Source organism: Centroberyx gerrardi, chromosome 18, assembly GCF_048128805.1.
Source record: "Centroberyx gerrardi isolate f3 chromosome 18, fCenGer3.hap1.cur.20231027, whole genome shotgun sequence".
Classification (NCBI taxonomy): Eukaryota; Metazoa; Chordata; class Actinopteri; order Beryciformes; family Berycidae; genus Centroberyx; species Centroberyx gerrardi.
The window spans coordinates 27,265,890-27,272,176 of record NC_136014.1 but is presented as its reverse complement, the minus strand read 5'-3'; positions in this window follow the sequence as shown (position 1 = coordinate 27,272,176).

Sequence of the window (6,287 nt, the reverse complement as noted above, 5' to 3'; positions counted from 1 at the left end):
AGCTCTCATACTGTGTAATGAATTATGAATTCAGGAGCTCAATGTTCTCCCACAGAAATAATTTCTTATTTATTTCTTATTTTATTTATTTATTTTTTTGCCTGCTGGCTGCAGAGACTCAAGGATTTAAAAATTCACTGGAAACTTTCACTGTTTTACCGGATTTTTGAAATATATACAGGAACCTCGAAACAGGTAGAGGAACTTTTTTTAATCGTTATACTCTTATTGTGCATTATTTGTATTTATTATGATATATATTTTCTTTTTGCTGTATTACTACGTGACCCTGGTAGAGAAAGGTTTTTTGTTTTTTTTACCTTTTTATCGTTACACCCTTCTTGTACTTTGTCTTTTTTATCACTCCATTATTTTTTGTTTTGTGACTCACTTCATCATTATTGTCAAAAACCAAAAAACCCATTAATGTCATATATTCAATCATTTTATTTACGCCGTTTTCCCCTGATAAGAGTTAATTTTCTCAGGAAAACAAAATGTTATCTCGAGATAATGACATAAATAACTTGATATACTGAGAAAATAAAGAAAGTAGAAAGTAAATAAAATGTATGAGTACTTACCGGCCACAACTGTTTTTCCAGTATTTCCCTGCTTGGTGGTTCTGTGCTGTAACTTCCCAGCCTGACCGCACTGCACTGTAAACAGATCAATCATTCAGCGTGATTGATCTGATCAGGATGTGGATCAGCCGGCTGTCCGCATGAACAGAGCAGCTGCGGGGAAATTTATTCAGAAAGCTTCCAGCAAACAGCTTCAAGACAAACTGCTTCTCACAACAAAGGATGGAAGTACAGATACAAAAACACAAGACTGGACAAGCAGTGTGTGTGTGTGTGTGTGTGTGTGTAGATTAAATGAATTACACTGAATGAGCGAACTGTCTTCAGTGCAGTCTGGTTTTTGAAATAAATTTGACATTATAGGATTCCACCAATATGGGTTTATGAAGATAATTTTTTCCTCAAACAACTTAATAAGCCGACCGTAAACACGTTTTCCATCTCAGGAAAGTAGTTCCGTAGCACAGAAAATAGTCCCCGGCGTAATGAAGAATTTGTTCCCATTTGAATTTGATTTGGTAATAACTACAACAGTCTGACTTTTCATGGTAACAGTTAGCGATTTTTAAAATGTAAACTATGTCTTTGTGAGCTGTATTTAAAGGTTTTTAGCTTCCAATTGGAGCCAATGACTTCTGGGTTGAAGGATAAAAACGGAACGTGGGAAGTCAGAAAGTAACGGGAGTAGAGCAAACGCATTGTTGATTTAGTTATTTTCATAGGATTTGTTGACGATAAGAAATATATATAAAAACACCAGCCGTATCCTTTAAGAAAATATTTTTGAGTGAGCACACTGTATGGTGAATTCATAATTCACCATACAGTGTGCCTACGATACGCTATAAGCTGCCCTACAGCCGGAGGACTGAGAGAGATGAAGTGACTCCACACACACACCAAACTGCTGCTGTGTTAGTGTGTGTGTGTGTGTCTGGTCTGGATGTGGTAACAGAGTCCTGGTGTGTGTCCCACATTCTGTAACGGTGTGTGTCGGAGGTGTATTAATATCGGGCCGGCCCGTGTCGAGGGAGCGGAGCTGATGTGACGGAGGCGGCAGGCTATTAGCGCCGGACTCAGGAGGTTTGAGCCGGACGCCTTCAGGCTCCGAACCTCCGAACGCAAACAGAGGACAGGATGTAGCAGCTGAAGGTCAAAACACACATTATGCCTTTTACTTATGACTTGGTCCCTTTTAGCTACAACTACAGCTTTGTGTTTGATTTTGTTTTTGGTTGGAATTGTGTTAAATGTTCTTCTTTCTTTTTATTGAGGAATATAGAGTAAAAAACATGACATTCCTGGTATCCAAGACTTTTTTTTTTAACCATTTTCACAACAATTTACAATTTTCACAGCAATTATCCCAAGCACAGAAGGAAAAAACAGAGAAATAAATGTTCTTCTTTCTAAGTAAAGGTGTTTAATTTGTTGAGGAAAGACCAGGCTCTTGTCTTGTTTACAGTCAGGAGGACAGTTTGAAATAGCATGAATGAAAAGATACACATTTTACTTTTGGATCTTATCTTTTTTTCTAAGTGAAAAAAATTGAACAGTAGTTTCCTGTGGCTGGTGCTGCAGATCCACATTCCTTTCCTTACAGTAAATCCTGCATGCTTCTACAGTAATATGTATTGTCCGTCTGTACAGTATGTATCGATATGCAACCCGGTCTCACGGCAGTTCGTGAAATAGTCACGAAATTTAATCTATTGATTCGTGTACATGGACACGATTTTTCCATTTTTTTTCGTGACACTCAGAACGACTTTCAAACTAATTATTTCAGTTGGAAGTATGTTTCGTGCCTGCAGCACGTTTTTTTTTCTGTCAGTCGGGACTCAGGAAGCAGTGTGACGTTGAAATAAAACGGTGGCGGATGGGCGTATCTTCGATGCCGACGACCGGGGTTCGATTCCCAGCGTGTTCGAAGTACATTTCAACCGTAAGCCACATTTACATTTTTAACAAACGTTTTTCTTATTTAACCATGATCAAACCATTTCTCTAACCTTAACCAAGTTGTTTTAGTTGCCTAACCATAACCGTAACACAAGTTGTTTTATTTGCCTAAACTTACGTTTTCAAATTCGTGGTGGAGGAACGTTTTTTAGGTCGTGTTCATTTCACGAAAAAAAGGTCGTTTTTAGGTCGTGTTCATTTCATGAAAAAAAAAGGAAAAATCGTGTCCATGTACACGAATCAATAGATTAAATTTTCGTGACTATTTCACGAACTGCCGTGAGGCCGGGTTGTGATGTGTCGTCTGTCTATAGACCGATGGATTGTTATTCCTCTTCACCAGCTAGTGAAGCCTCTGATTTCTCCCAGCAGGGTGAGAAATTACATTTGTGTGAATATTTTAGTTGTTTTATTCAAACAGAAGAAAGTTTGGTTTTATTCCAGAAGCCATAAGACTTGTGAACAGTAAATATTCTCACACAGCATCTAGACACTTTCCTCTGGACTGGACAGAACTGCACAGTATCTACTATATTGTGGGCTAGCCATCGTTTTTTTTTATTTTTTTGTATTGTTATTCTTGTTTTTTTCTTATCTTTATGTGTATGCACACCTGTATGTTGTGATCTGTTGTTAACTTGCTTGCCTTGAATTGCCCTTTGAGGGATGAATAAAGTGTTTTGATTGATTGATTGATTGATTGACTGATTGATCTGACGCTGTGACCCAAACCGAGATATAATGAATGCAGCAGGTTCAGTGTTTAGCTGTTATGGAGATCAAACCTGCGGTCTTTCAGTTACAGGACAGTCTAACTCAGGTTTCTTTGTGTTTTAGTCTTTGCGAGTCATCATCAACTGGAAAGTGCAGCAGAAAAGTTTAAAAAATAATAAGATTTCCTTGATGCTTTTGTTTTATGTAATTACCCCACCCATTTTTTTTGGGTGGGGTATCTTTATTTGAGATCAGCTAGGAATTTGTAGATTTTTTTTTTATTTAAAAGAATATATTTATTGCATTTTTCATATACAACACAGAACAAAACAGCTCAGACATGTCATGACAAATAAAATAAGTAGGTAAGAATAAGAAATAAAAATAAAAATAGTGGACATTATATCCATCCCCAACCCTCACCATCCCCTACAACAAAGAAAGGCAACATCAGATAAATAAATATATAAACTAATAGCAAGGTTACAGGAAAACTGAATGCTTTTGTTTTATGAAACTGACATGGACCCGACAGCCGAAGAATTTTTATTGAACCCCGCGATCGCTCGTGCGGTTTGAACACCGTCAGTCTGCTGTTCATTACCCGTTTGACTCGGTTTGCTCTTCTCTTTCTAAAAGGCTCGTTCACTGAGTTTAACCAAGCACAAACCTCCGGGTCTGTTTTTAAATAACGACGGCCATTTCAGACGGAGACTCCAAATAACAAACTACATCTTTAAAATGTTTGTAGAAATCAGACGTACGGTCGAGGAAATGCCGTGCGATCTGGATCAGCTGAAGTTCACAGTAAATGTGAGTCAGACCCAGAGAAACACAACCTGTCTGACTGAAGACATCATGTGGGTGGATCTCTGTGACTGCAACACACACACACACACACACACACACACACACACTTTTTGGGATGTTTTCGCTCCATATTTCTCTCTATATTCGTATTCGTTCGGATGTGAAATGACACAATGAGGAGGAGGCTAAAGTGCAGAAGTGCTGGCTTTAATTTGAGGGGATTTTCAGCCAAATCAGATTAAAAGTTAAAGAAATACAATTTATTTTGTAGATAATTCTCCTTATTTCACATCATCTCATTGCAGCTTCAAGTTCCTCATAGTAAAGAGAAACAGTCACGTACGAAAAGGGCTATATCTCTTTAACCGCTCATCCAATATGGCTGAAATTAGCTTCAAATTAAAGCGGACGATTTGCACTTTCACCCCTCAGTCGTCATTGTGCTGTTTCCCATCCTCAGTCATAACAGTCTGGAGCCAAATCAAACCATGTGGCAGCGTAAAACCCTTCAGTGGGTCTCCGCATGGGCGAGTTCTGCCTCCGGCTGCAGCCATCAGTCATGAGACTGACAGGAATATAAATGAGCTGCTTTACCTCCCTAACACACACACACACACACACACACACACACACACACACACACACACACACACACTCCCACAGTGTTTACACGTCCTGTGTTGGCTTGGTGTTCTGTACTTTTCCATTTCAGAACCAAATCAGCCGCAAAATCTTTGATGCCAAGTTTCCGAGGCTGATTTACACTTCAGTGCCGGCGCTTGTTTTTATTTTCAACTCGCAAAATGTCGTCCTGATACGTTTCCCCATGCCAGTGTTCCTATGCAAAGGGTCTTATGCAATATGAGAGATTAATTTTGTAAACCGCAAACATCTGTCAACATGTAAATCTGTCGAAGACCATAGTGACACTTTCTAGCATCATGAAGATAATCCATCCTCAATATTTTTCATTATTTGTACCTTTTTTTTACTCTGTGCACCAACCTGTTCTGTCAGGGTATCAAAGGGTCCTTAAAAAGTCTGTGAAAGTCTTAAAATAAATTATTTAAATGTAAGGCCTCTAAAAGTATTAAAATGTCTTAAATCCAGTTATGAGAGGTCTTAGTTTTCTGTTTCTTTGTGCTGCAAGTTCACTCTTTTTTTTTTTCATCACATCTGCTTTACTAAACATAATTGGACTTCATGTCACTTAACAATTTCTTGGTGTCCTTTTTCATATTCTACCTTTTTAAAGTTTGAGAAACAGGCTGCTTTTCCCAGGTTTCTTTCTTTATTTGGGTTTTTAAATTGGTCTTAAATTTAATTCCAGGTCGCATTAAAAACGTCTTGAAAAGTCTTAAAAGTCTTACCGCTTGTCTTTGCTGCTGCAGTGATCCAGTTTCCCCTCAGGGATCAATAAAGTTCATCATAATACATTTTCTAATCGGTTTGTAATTAAATCCTGTTTCCTAACGGGATTCAAGGCTGTTAACGGGTTAAAATGGAATAAATTAAATAAACCAGCTCACATCAGAATAAAGCGTTAGGTCCAGGATAACAGAAGCTTATCCTGCTGTACATATCAGTCAAATTAAAAATAAATATTAAAGTAGAAACCCAACCAGGCAGATGAAGAGTTTCATTACAAAATGAGATATTTACCATTCAGAAACAGTCACATCTACTCTAGTCCTGTCTAGTCTTGTTTATGTAAGACTCTGACAGATTTAAAATGATTGAGAGTTAAATAAAATTCTCATATTTATAAAGGATATACTGTCAGATTTCAGCGTTTTTGAAATGAATTCAATATTTTCATCAAGACAGAAACAGGAATAAATGAAGGAAACTCCAGACACTTACCAGCAGTGAGAGATCTGCACACTGTTTATCCAACTGCAACTCAGAGGAGTGTTTCTCACACACACACACACGCACACACACACACACACACACACACACACACAGGTGCATGCATGAGTATAGTTCAGAGCAGGTTGGGATTCCCACAAAGCGTTTCCCTGTCAGGTGAAGGGAGGGGGGTTTAGTGTGTGTGTGTGTGTGTGTGTGTGTGTGAGTGTGGTGTTATGTATTGAATGCAGGTAAAGCTCAACGCAGCACATTCCTCCAGCTCAACACTGTCAGCGTGTTGAACTCCCGTTAGAAACCAACACTGAGGCTCAAATCAGTAAAGCTGTAAATAAGTAAAGTAGATTA